Source organism: Thermobia domestica, chromosome 9 (genome assembly GCF_964235325.1).
Source record: "Thermobia domestica chromosome 9, izTheDome1.hap1.1, whole genome shotgun sequence".
Lineage (NCBI taxonomy): Eukaryota > Metazoa > Arthropoda > Insecta > Zygentoma > Lepismatidae > Thermobia > Thermobia domestica.
Window position 1 is genome coordinate 167,799,005 of NC_137462.1, and position 13,579 is coordinate 167,812,583.

A 13,579-nucleotide genomic window follows, 5' to 3' on the forward strand; every position below is an offset into this window, starting at 1 on the left:
GTATGATAATCATATATGTTCTCGTCTGTTCCGTTGAATTTTTGATGGAGTTTCAGTTTTGATTCATATCCCCTAATGAATGATTCAGTTGTCTGAAAATGATTTCTAAATTTTCGCGTAGTTTTTGTTTAGTGTTTTCTGGTACTTACCTTATCTAATCTATATTCTAACACTTTGTTGGTGTTCTCCAAATCTCTTCCCGTGTTTCTAATTTCTACGTTTGTTTTATCATTTTAGTTGAGAGCAATTCTTGCGAATTTAACATGGAATTTCAGTTTTACGTCCCAGGATTATGCCCTGTAGGTTGAAAGAGATGGTAGATTAGTGAAAGTGAATTATTATGAAATAATTGGTTAAGTGAGAATTGTAATATCCGGTCTTTGTGGATTTCTTATATTTGTTAGCTGATGATATGTCAGATCACAAAGTAATTCCTTTCATCAGCTGCAAGCACCGGACTGTAGACTGCAGATACGTTGCACCACACAGGAAAGTCACGCCAGGAGAAGGAGCATTGTAACATCAGGAACACTTGTGGTTGCAGTTATATTAAAGATGGAAAATAAAGTAGTTAAAGCAACTTACGATACAACAGATCACTCTTTATTAAGCCCATTAGGTTAAGATAGATAACAGTTTCTGATTCGACATATGATTAAATAAAGGCAAGACGTTAAAGCTATACTTAAGGAATGCGTGACGTACAACTCATATTTACAAAGTGCCTAAGGAGAATCATCATATTACGTACTCAATACATATAATTCTCGTAGCTATATAATTTCATATCTATTATAAAATGAATCATCTTCATCGCAGAACATATCATAAATGATCTCCTTTAACAACATGATGCCCATCAGACATGAAATTACATTAATGGATAAAGTCAACGCATTATACAGTAGAATTAGCACTTGAGAATCGATATTACAACTGACTGCTATCGACATATGTTTGACCTAATTCAGGATTAAGCAGCAAGTTCCTGATATGGTACGTATTAATTATACGAATACGAGGAAAGAATATATTCCATTCACGGAATCCTTACGGATTCCGGACGTTTAGATTTAGCTGGACACTATTTAAGCTATACTACGTCCAGAAACAATATATGTAAAATTACCACTTTAGAAGAAAACTTATGTATTACACACTTCAACCACCTATTTTTATATATGCCAAAACTATTTTCTTTTTAACATAAAAGAAATCAAACTTCAACTGTCATACAAAGAAGAAGAATAAAAACAGGCATTAATTTCACTATCAATTTTGCCAACATTTCAATGGTGCAGATAAATTTCATGTCATCTTTTGCTTTGGAGATTAGATTGATATAATGACTCAAATTCAACATTAACAATAATTAATAACATTTAAATTTGGTTAATATGAAGAAAATGGGCACACACAGACAAAATCACACAAAATACTGTAATGGATCAAACAGGTCCATTACAGAATGTTGGAGGAAATGGTCTAATCCTTAAAAAAAACCTATGAACTCCATACTGTCCATCACAAACTAGCAGGATTGGGATCGAACTAGGAATTTCTCGCAAAAGAGTTGGGAACTCTACCATTAAGGTACCAGCCCTCCCTTGTATGTAAATTTGTCCTTTAAAGTATACAGTATACATTGAGGACGACAATATTGGAAATATAGTTTTATATTATTAAAACTAACAGAAAAGTGGCCGTTTTTCAAACGAAGAGAATACAGTCTAGTAAATATAAAACAGGAAATTCACATGGTAGAAATTGATCCCCCTCTCCTTCGAAAGTGGAATTTTGAATATGTTGGAACATGTGTTCAGTCATATTTAAGGAAAACTTGTATACGAAATTCCACAGTCCATTTAAACAAATCCTCATATTGGACATCTTTTTAAATAAAGAAATAGAAGTTTTAATATTTTAGTATTTTCACTTTTAGTACTTTTACACTTTTATTACTTTTAGTAAGCGCGAGATTTTCGAAAACGCTGAAACAGTAATTTTTAATTAAGAGTTTATATACCGAATTTCACACGTTCTGTTTAAGCGAATACTCACATTGGCCGTATACTGAATAAAAACCAGAGAACTTTATTATAGATATTTCCCCCTTTAGAAACACAATTTTCGAATACGATAAAACGCTTGTTCCCTTATTTTTTGGTAAGGGTTTTCATACCGAATTTCATATCAATTTAAGCAAATCCTCTCATTAGTAACTTTCTCAATGAAAAAAGGAAAATTTGAGTATTACAGAAATATCACTTCTTTCTTCTTTTACGAGTGAAATTTCCAGAAACATGAGTTCATTTATTTTATAGACAAATTCATGAGTCAAGTTTTAACTCTCAAACTTCAGGAATTTATGAGACACTCAATACTTGGCAAAACTTCCTTAGGACACGTGTTTTTTTAAAAAAAAATCCTTTCTTATCTCTTGTATTTCTGACCAAAGGAGTATTCTATCCAAATTTCACGTTTCTACGTATAGTAGTATGGCCTGGGCGATAATGAGTCTGATACCTCCCAAGATGACAGGTATCATGTGACGAAAATTTGGAACACCCTATATATATATAAATAATTTAGATATTGTAGATAGATATGTATTTCATGGTATAAAATCTTATTTTTTTTGGTCGTATTTCGTGTCATTAGGAAAAATGGTGTCTTGGTTAGGTTAGTTTAGTTCGTAGAAGTGTAGTATATTGATTTTTGTGTCATTTTGTATATTTTCTTGGGTTTTATGATTTTTTGTGGTAAAAACTTCATATTTTAGTGTTTTTCATGTCTTCAGAACATTTTCCTATCGAATTCTGAAGTTAGGAGTCATCTATAAAAGTTTCATAATTTTCTACGTAAATTATTAATAATTTCTGGTTTCTATATTTTCGGCCATCTTAACATAAATTCTTAAAAAGTCCTTTAAATCGAACATTACTTTCTTCTACATGCATCATCTGACGTAAACGAAGAATTATCAGGTGTCAAAAGTTAATTGGTCGGTATTTTTAATCTTAAATCACGATTTGTTCATCCTATTGTTGTCGAGATTTATCAGCCAATCCCCGTAATCATCTTTGTGAGACAGACGCCTTGAAGAGTAGCATCCATAGTGGATGGTATGGATTTTATTAGTGTGAATAATTTTTCGGCGAAATACAAAAGATTTTGGATGATTTTAAGTGAAAAATTAACTTCGAAAGAAAACCAAAGTGGTGAATGTTAAAAGTGGTCAAAAAAAAACCACAAAGGACCGAGTGACGGAACGAAACGAGGACAAAATAGGAAGTTGGTGCTTCGTTGCTGACGGCCTCATGGCGCAGTAACGCTATTGTGATGAAGTTGGTATCTTCGGATAAAATTTTTTTGTAACTACGGTTTTGTTCGCACTTAGCGAATCGTAGAAAATGAATACGTAAAGAGGAATATCCGTCTCCAAATGCCTAGATAATAAACTATGGGTAGAGGCAGAATACTGGAATAAAGTAATTTCCTGCAGATTGTCCAGGTTCGATGTCCGAGGAGTGGAATCCAAAATGTTTTTGATGTAAAATTTGTTCTAAAATATTGTGTTCGAGTTTGTGAGTATAACAGTGGTTTGGAAAGTGTAAACAGGAAACCAGGTTAGTGAACCAAATTCATATTACTTTACAGTACAGTTTGACGATCAAGAAGTTATGTTAGTGATAGCTACCATTTTCACGATGTGCGAGTAAAGAACCCCGTTCCCTACAGAGCTACTTTTCGATCATTCACATGTAAGCCAAACAGTTTCTCTTTGGAAAAGGGGGGGTTATCAAAAATGTACGTAACATACAGTCTCTTATTTTCGTATGTAATGTAGAAGGTAACTAAATCCATAGAAATTTCGATATCTCTTTAGGCTTGCATAACAAAATTTACTTAATATAATCCTGTACCAAATTAATTAGGTAGTACCGTAATGATACATACAAGGAAAAATTTGAGAATTCGGTAGTAACGCGTTCTAAAATATCTATAGTGTAGTAATATTTTGTACACTCTCGAAAGAAAGGAAAATTTATTGTGTGTACAGCTGCACCACGTCACTGATGGTACGAAGTTCGTATCCCGTCTTCGATACTTTTATTTAAAAACATCAGTTTGCTGTTCACCTTGAAAGATTTTTTTAACGCTAATTTTAGATATAAAATGATGAAAATTAGACTATGGTAAGATATCCGTTTTCGCTTTCTGGCACGTCCCTATACTTAATATGTGCATATATAGCTATATAGTGTGATATTTTGTGTTTTGTTTATGTATGTACTTGTGCGTAGGTTAAGATTAGGTTAAGTTAGGGTAAGAATGTAATGTTGATGTGTGCAAATTTAATGAATGTTAGCAGTTGAATATTCCTGCTTGAATAATTTGTAATGAATAATTTAGGACAAAATAAGTAATATAGCACACACAAAACCTGAAGGGGCAGGATGTTTAATTCCCTGCAATATATATAAAATATAAAACTGAATGCTATGATTCATAATGATTCTAATAAGTAACCGGGACGATGTAGTAACAATTTGGATTTTTTTTTAAGATTTGAAAGCGAACTTTTGTAAAGATGATTTTTTTTTATTTTATTTTGTGGTAAAGAGCATGTAATAACGTTCAATATAGTAAATGTAATACAGATAGAGAAGGTGAGCATGCGTGCAGCTGAACAAAAGAAATGTAGCATAACTGTATACATTACAATTTTATTTTATTTGTTTATTTTAATTAAAATTTTCTTGAGATACCCATTAAATGGATAAAATATGAAACTTAATATTTTCATTTCGAATAAATACAGAGAAACCCAGTAGTTTAGGGAATTTTAGGTACGTTCAAATGGTACAAGGGTAGATTCAGTAACAACGGTCTGTAATAATTATAGTGAAAGATCAACTGAAAGTGAAACGGTACAGATAGCGTTTGAGGGGAACCCAAAAGTAGACATAACAACCTTTTCAAAATTTATTTTATTTTTTTTTCTCTTTCTTTCGGTCGTTGCGTAGAATCAGAGAAATATTTCACACATTACCCCGTTTGAGTTCAGCGTTCTCACATGATAGTGGAGTGCACGAATGTTTTGTGGGTTGCCAGGCGCACTTCTGTGGGGGCCCAAACAGGTCTGTGACTGGTTAAACTTGCAATGCATTTGGGCACACTTCAATCAAGGGAAGGCGAACGTCATACAATACATAAGTCAGATGCGTAATTACATTTTCTTTTATTTATTTATTTCTGGGTAGATACAAAATTGTTTCAGCCAAGATTTATTTATTATTTTTTATTTATTTATTTATTTACTTTTATTTGGAGAGTTACAAAAATGGCGCCTTTTCAGCCAGGATTATGTCTGGTTTTGGAACTGTCAAACTTTATTTGTACCGAAAGACATCAATGTAATGCAAGCCTTAAAAGAGTGAAGATGTTAGTAAAATAGTTTTGTGTGTAAATAAATCTTAACTAATTTACGAATAACAGTGTACTAATCGAAAGCCTAGGTTAAGGTTAAAAAAAAAAAAAAAGAAGTCTGAAATCATAGTTACTTACCTTTTCTCGAGAGTAATGTGGTTACATGTGAGTGCTTGGAAGGTAGTCTCTGGGGAACAATGTGAAATAGAAAAAGAATAATGACAAGTCAGAAGTCTAGCACAGAAACTCATGAAGTGGAAGAATATATGTGCTGCCAAGAGCAAATAGAAGGATATAGTGTATTTTGCGATGGTTGTCGCTTGTGGATACATGCAAAATGTTATGATCTTTCCGATGAGGAAGTTGCAAAATTAGATAAAAGCACAGACCCTTGGTTGTGTAAAAATTGTGAGTTAAATAAGATCTCACGTGTCAATCTTCCTGAGTCTTCGGACAATTGTGATGATATCGATGGTCGCACGAACGAAACTCCCTCAATTAGTGCGCGCGAAAATGCAAGTGTAGATCAGGTGCCGACTGAGACAGGGTCTTCAGTCAATATGACTGCTATGCTAGAACAATTTGCACAAATGCTGAGTACAAATTTAGACAGAAAAATCGAACAAATTAATGAGAATGTAAATGAAAACTTTGTTAAGATGAATGATAATTTTAATGAAAAATTTGAAAGGTTCAAAATTGAGATAACTCAATCTGTTTCTGAAAAAGTAGAATCTGTGAGTAGGGACGTTGAAGAAATTCGAACGGAAGTTAAGGACCTTCAGTCCACATTCAGTAATTTTCAAGGACAGGTGAACAACAAAGTCACGGAAATAGAGAAAGAGTTGACATTGTCGGAAGACACTTTGAATCGTAGATGCGATACTCTTGCGAAAGAGTTATCACATCTGGAATCAAAGCAAAAAGATTGCTTTCGCTTACTTGATGTGAAGGTGCAGACATTAACTAACCGCGTCAACCGTGTTGAAGTTAGATCACGTAAACGGTCGCTCAAGCGTGTGTATACTGGTTCCGCTGGATCGGATACGTCAGATTCCGATATCCAGGTGGAAGTTCCGGTATCTTCTACTGGAGAAACTGGAGCGGTCACCACGATGACGGTGTCTGTCTGCCATTCAACGGCCAGTGATACTGTGAATGTGGGTTCAATAATTAAAACAGGTCAATTGACATCGGTTGATGGGAGAACGGTACGGATCAATGAAAGAATTGATGGAATACCGAGCGTTGTAGGAATTTCTGGTTTATCTGTGTCCAATTCTGTTAGTAATGCTTCGCAAGGTTGTTGTAGGTTAAGTCATTCGCCTCTTATGTCTAGCCAGGTTGTTTCCAATCCGGTTTCCATGAACGTTGGAATTCCGGAGGGTGTCTACAATCATACGGTTTCCTCTGCGCCAGAAACATATCATTTAGGACAAAATTGTGTAACTATACCCTTTTCGAAACAAAATTCTCAACGGGCAAAGAGTACCGTACTTGGTTGTAACACTCTTCCGAACGCCAACTATCGCAATGAAACTTTAATAGGTAATAGACCGTTAAACTTTAATTTATCCGAGATAAGAAATTTACCAATTTTTGCGGGTGAGTATGGTTTAGCTGGATCCTTTCTAGAAGACCTTGAACGGACTTTTGAGTTGTTAGCCGTTTCAGAGCGTAGTAAATTATTACTATTACCACAGTGCCTTACGGCGCGAGCAAAAGCGTGGTATAGAACGATAGTAGACAAAATTCAGTGTTATTCGGACTTTGTACAACTTTTTAAAGAAAATTTCTTGTCGAGCAAGATGGAAAGAATTCAGAAAAAGTTTATTCAAGGCATGCGATATGATAAGAACAAATATCAAAGGTTCACTGATTTTGCTTGGAAAGTAATTGATGAATATTATACAGCCATTCAAAATCCCGATGAGGCAGAACTGTTGGAAATTTTACTCGACTGTCTACCGGACAATGAATCCAAGCTTCTGAGAGCAGTAGAACCGAAAACTATACATCAGCTGATCCTGAAACTAACCGAAATTGAAGGTTATCCCGAGAACTCAGAGTCTGTCATTGAACGGAAGTGGAAAAGACCATACGTGCGTCAAGTTAAGATTGCCAAGAAGTCAGAGAAGAACTTGAAACAGATGAAGGATTCCTCGTCCCAAACGGAAGAGGAAAACAAGAAACAAAATCCGTCGAATGATTCACAGAGTACTTCGAGTATTGGTAATAGAGGAAGAAGAGCCTCCTTCAGATCGAATAATTGGCGAAATAGGAATTATCAAAATTGGAACTCGCAGGAAAGAGGCAATGGAAGACCACGCTTCAAACCGTATATCGAGGAGCAAGGACAGATGTATCGATATGGTGCCAGCCCACAGTTTAACAACCTGAGTACATCTCAGCCGTACATGACAGGTGCAGGAACTTCTGGTGGAACGCCGACCTATCCGATGTACGCGTCAGGTGTTCCTCCTGGAGGTGGAGCAGTGCCCAACACTGTGCCTCCCCAGGCGGTGCACATGGCTACGGCAGCGGGTTCGTTTCCGTCTTATCAGCAGTTCGTGCCAACCAGAGAGAGTTTAGAACAAAATTATTTAGAAACTCAGCACAACTTCAGACGTTAACTGGTAAAAATATTGGAACACAGAACTTCGACAATTTAAAATTGTTTCGCTGTTCGGAGGAGAAGCGAGCAGAACTTCTTAATGAAACAAGTGAGGTACTTGATAAAAATTGAAAAAAAAAATGAAAAGTAAAGTTCTTGTAGATGTAAGGATTAGATTTAAGGAGTAGATGTAAGTATTCTGAGTATTATGTTCTAAAAAAAAAATTGTATTCCTTTATCAATGAAAACATTTTTTTTTCTCTAAGGCACCCGGAAGATGATACCTCCCAAGATGACAGGTATCATGTGACGAAAATTTGGAACACCCTATATATATAAATAATTTAGATATTGTAGATAGATATGTATTTCATGGTATAAAATCTTATTTTTTTTGGTCGTATTTCGTGTCATTAGGAAAAATGGTGTCTTGGTTAGGTTAGTTTAGTTCGTAGAAGTGTAGTATATTGATTTTTGTGTCATTTTGTATATTTTCTTGGGTTTTATGATTTTTTGTGGTAAAAACTTCATATTTTAGTGTTTTTCATGTCTTCAGAACATTTTCCTATCGAATTCTGAAGTTAGGAGTCATCTATAAAAGTTTCATAATTTTCTACGTAAATTATTAATAATTTCTGGTTTCTATATTTTCGGCCATCTTAACATAAATTCTTAAAAAGTCCTTTAAATCGAACATTACTTTCTTCTACATGCATCATCTGACGTAAACGAAGAATTATCAGGTGTCAAAAGTTAATTGGTCGGTATTTTTAATCTTAAATCACGATTTGTTCATCCTATTGTTGTCGAGATTTATCAGCCAATCCCCGTAATCATCTTTGTGAGACAGACGCCTTGAAGAGTAGCATCCATAGTGGATGGTATGGATTTTATTAGTGTGAATAATTTTTCGGCGAAATACAAAAGATTTTGGATGATTTTAAGTGAAAAATTAACTTCGAAAGAAAACCAAAGTGGTGAATGTTAAAAGTGGTCAAAAAAAAAAACCACAAAGGACCGAGTGACGGAACGAAACGAGGACAAAATAGGAAGTTGGTGCTTCGTTGCTGACGGCCTCATGGCGCAGTAACGCTATTGTGATGAAGTTGGTATCTTCGGATAAAATTTTTTTGTAACTACGGTTTTGTTCGCACTTAGCGAATCGTAGAAAATGAATACGTAAAGAGGAATACCCGTCTCCAAATGCCTAGATAATAAACTATGGGTAGAGGCAGAATACTGGAATAAAGTAATTTCCTGCAGATTGTCCAGGTTCGATGTCCGAGGAGTGGAATCCAAAATGTTTTTGATGTAAAATTTGTTCTAAAATATTGTGTTCGAGTTTGTGAGTATAACAGTGGTTTGGAAAGTGTAAACAGGAAACCAGGTTAGTGAACCAAATTCATATTACTTTACAGTACAGTTTGACGATCAAGAAGTTATGTTAGTGATAGCTACCATTTTCACGATGTGCGAGTAAAGAACCCCGTTCCCTACAGAGCTACTTTTCGATCATTCACATGTAAGCCAAACAGTTTCTCTTTGGAAAAGGGGGGGTTATCAAAAATGTACGTAACATACAGTCTCTTATTTTCGTATGTAATGTAGAAGGTAACTAAATCCATAGAAATTTCGATATCTCTTTAGGCTTGCATAACAAAATTTACTTAATATAATCCTGTACCAAATTAATTAGGTAGTACCGTAATGATACATACAAGGAAAAATTTGAGAATTCGGTAGTAACGCGTTCTAAAATACCTATAGTGTAGTAATATTTTGTACACTCTCGAAAGAAAGGAAAATTTATTGTGTGTACAGCTGCACCACGTCACTGATGGTACGAAGTTCGTATCCCGTCTTCGATACTTTTATTTAAAAACATCAGTTTGCTGTTCACCTTGAAAGATTTTTTTAACGCTAATTTTAGATATAAAATGATGAAAATTAGACTATGGTAAGATATCCGTTTTCGCTTTCTGGCACGTCCCTATACTTAATATGTGCATATATAGCTATATAGTGTGATATTTTGTGTTTTGTTTATGTATGTACTTGTGCGTAGGTTAAGATTAGGTTAAGTTAGGGTAAGAATGTAATGTTGATGTGTGCAAATTTAATGAATGTTAGCAGTTGAATATTCCTGCTTGAATAATTTGTAATGAATAATTTAGGACAAAATAAGTAATATAGCACACACAAAACCTGAAGGGGCAGGATGTTTAATTCCCTGCAATATATATAAAATATAAAACTGAATGCTATGATTCATAATGATTCTAATAAGTAACCGGGACGATGTAGTAACAATTTGGATTTTTTTTTAAGATTTGAAAGCGAACTTTTGTAAAGATGATTTTTTTTTAATTTTATTTTGTGGTAAAGAGCATGTAATAACGTTCAATATAGTAAATGTAATACAGATAGACAAGGTGAGCATGCGTGCAGCTGAACAAAAGAAATGTAGCATAACTGTATACATTACAATTTTATTTTATTTGTTTATTTTAATTAAAATTTTCTTGAGATACCCATTAAATGGATAAAATATGAAACTTAATATTTTCATTTCGAATAAATACAGAGAAACCCAGTAGTTTAGGGAATTTTAGGTACGTTCAAATGGTACAAGGGTAGATTCAGTAACAACGGTCTGTAATAATTATAGTGAAAGATCAACTGAAAGTGAAACGGTACAGATAGCGTTTGAGGGGAACCCAAAAGTAGACATAACAACCTTTTCAAAATTTATTTTATTTTTTTTTTCTCTTTCTTTCGGTCGTTGCGTAGAATCAGAGAAATATTTCACACATTACCCCGTTTGAGTTCAGCGTTCTCACATGATAGTGGAGTGCACGAATGTTTTGTGGGTTGCCAGGCGCACTTCTGTGGGGGCCCAAACAGGTCTGTGACTGGTTAAACTTGCAATGCATTTGGGCACACTTCAATCAAGGGAAGGCGAACGTCATACAATACATAAGTCAGATGCGTAATTACATTTTCTTTTATTTATTTATTTCTGGGTAGATACAAAATTGTTTCAGCCAAGATTTATTTATTATTTTTTATTTATTTATTTATTTACTTTTTGTTGGAGAGTTACAAGTCAGTCTCTTATTTATATCAGTAATACGTAGAATAGACAGATACAGATACAAAATGGCGTAAACTCACTCGTGATATGATTTAGAATACGTGACATAAATGTAGTGTGCTATATATGTATCCTCGTCGCCAAAAGTGCCTTTACATCGCTGTGGCGGGTATGTAACAGCGCAGTACTCTAAAGAAGGGATGGTTGCATAAGAATTTGTGATTAATTTTGAAGAGTTTTTATTTTGACTAGGAAAATAACGTAGGTATAGGGAGTAAAGGCACAGATTTGAAGCATCAGTGCACTGTCATCTCTAAAAAAATTCGTATTATTGCCTTATATGTTAAGTTAAACACCACAACATCTGTCACTGATAGCGTAGATCATCTTACTTTTTAAAATTGCCTCTGTAGCCTATTTGTCCATACATTAATCTCCAGACATGATGTATAGAGAGGAGAAAGAAAGAGATACAACATCTGTAAGATTTATGTAATTCACTAAGGGACTATAGGAAACGACTAAGCTAATTACTGCTACTAGCGCTTTTTAATCTGCAGGGATTTACTACATGTTCGCAAGACTTTATTCTAAGTCCTAAATCTGTGCGTGAATTATTTCATTCGCCTCACTGTAATTATTTTAGAATGGAAACTGATTACGCTGAACGTGAAAATGTTTCTCATAAAGCAAGGGCCGTAATAAATGTAAATAAGGTTCTCATTATTATATAAAACACATAAGTATTTATTCCGTGTATAGAACAATATAATACAGTAACTAAGCAACATCATAATCACTAACGCCCGCAGGATTTTTTCCAACGGGTGGAGGGGAAGTCCGATATAGAATTTTTCGTTTTATTCCCTATATATATTAATAGTCATAACATTTATCATTGATAGCGTATATCGTCTTTCGCCACTGTAGCCTATTAGTCAGAACATTCATCTCCCGACATGATGTCGAGAGAATAGAAAGAAATAGATATGAACAGTGGTGTAACTAATTTTACTGCGCCCTGGATCGATCGATCATCGATTTACTCATACTCCCCCAGGCCCCCTGCCACAGGTATTTCAGCTGCTGCGTTATATATATGGTTCCATGTCAGAAGGGCCAAACAAAAGGGCAAAGACAGAAAGACCCGAGTCAAAAGGGCCCTGCGTCAAATGGGCCCGGGTCGAGAGGGGCCCCGCTACAAAAGGGCCCGAGTCAAAAGATCTCCGCAACAAAAGGGCACGAGTCAAAAGGCCCTGCGTCAAACGGGCTCGGGTCAAAAGGGTCCGAATCAAAACGCCCCTCATAAAAAGGACTCGGGTCGAAAGGTCTCCGCAACAAAAGGGCCCGAGCCACAAGGCCCCGAATCAAAACGACCCTCATAAAAAAGCCCGAGTCAAAAGGGACTCCGCTACAAAAGAGCCAGAGTCAAACGACCCTGCGTCAAAAGGGACCGAGTTAAAAGTGGCCGAATCAAAACGCCCCTCATAAAAAGAGCCATAGTCAAAAGGAGCCCACGAGAAAAGGATCCGAGTCAAAAGGCTGTGCGTCAAATGAGCCCGGGTCAAAAGGGGCTCTGCTACAAAAGGGTCCGAGTAAAAACGACCCCACATCAAAAGGGCCCGGTTCAAAAGGTCTCCACAACATAAGTCCCGAGTCAAAAGGGCCCGAATCAAATAGCCCGTCATAAAAAGGAGCAGAGTTAAAAGGGGCCCCGCTATGAAAGGGTCCGAGTCATACGGCCGTAAGTCAAAAGGTCGCGGATTAAAAAGGCCCTAATCAAAAGGGGCCAAATCAAAACGCACCTCATAAAAAGAGCCCGGGTCAAAAGGGTTCCACGACAAAGTTACCTGAGTCAAAAGACCCTGCGTCAAACGGACCCGGGTCAAATAAAGCCGGAGTCAAACGGCCCCGCGTCTAAAGGGCCGGGTCGAAAGGTCTTCTCAACAAAAGGGCCCGAGCCAGAAGGCCCGAATCAAAACGCCCCTCATCAAAAGGACCATAGTCAAAAGAGTCTCACGACAAAAGACCCGAGTCAAAAGGACCTGCATTAAACATGCCTGCGTCGAAATGGGCCCCGCTACAAAAGGGCCCGAGTGAAATCGGCCCCACATCAAAAGGGACCTGTTCAAAAGGTCTCCACAACAAAAAGGCCCGAATCATAACGCCCCTCATAAAAAGGAGCCGAGTCCAAAGGAGTCCCCCTACTAAAGTGCCCGAGTCAAACGGCCGTGCGTCAAAAGGGTGCTGGTTTAAAGGGCTGGAGTCAGAAGGGTCCGAATCAAAACGCCCCTCATAAAAAGAATCCAAGTCAAAAGTGTTCCACGACAAAGTCAAAAGGACCCGAGTCAAAAGGCCCTGCGTCAAACGGACCCGGGTCAAATAAAGCCGGAGTCAAACGGGCTCGCGTCAAAAGGGCCCGGGTCGAAATATTTCTT

General features: G+C 36.2%; 1 protein-coding gene across 2 annotated transcripts in view; it reads left to right on the top strand.

The window, feature by feature from the left end:
- The window catches only part of LOC145695190 (leukocyte elastase inhibitor-like), a 135,418-nt gene that overhangs the window by 41,026 nt on the left and 80,813 nt on the right, over positions 1 to 13,579 (top strand). The window contains exon 1 of one of the 2 annotated variants that reach the window (XM_081772161.1): positions 9,125 to 9,434. The exons of the other annotated variant lie outside the window; for it this stretch is intronic. The gene's annotated coding sequence lies outside the window, so the exon portion shown is untranslated. Of the gene's footprint in view, positions 1 to 9,124; positions 9,435 to 13,579 lie in introns of those variants that run through there. 2 annotated transcript variants of the gene reach the window in all.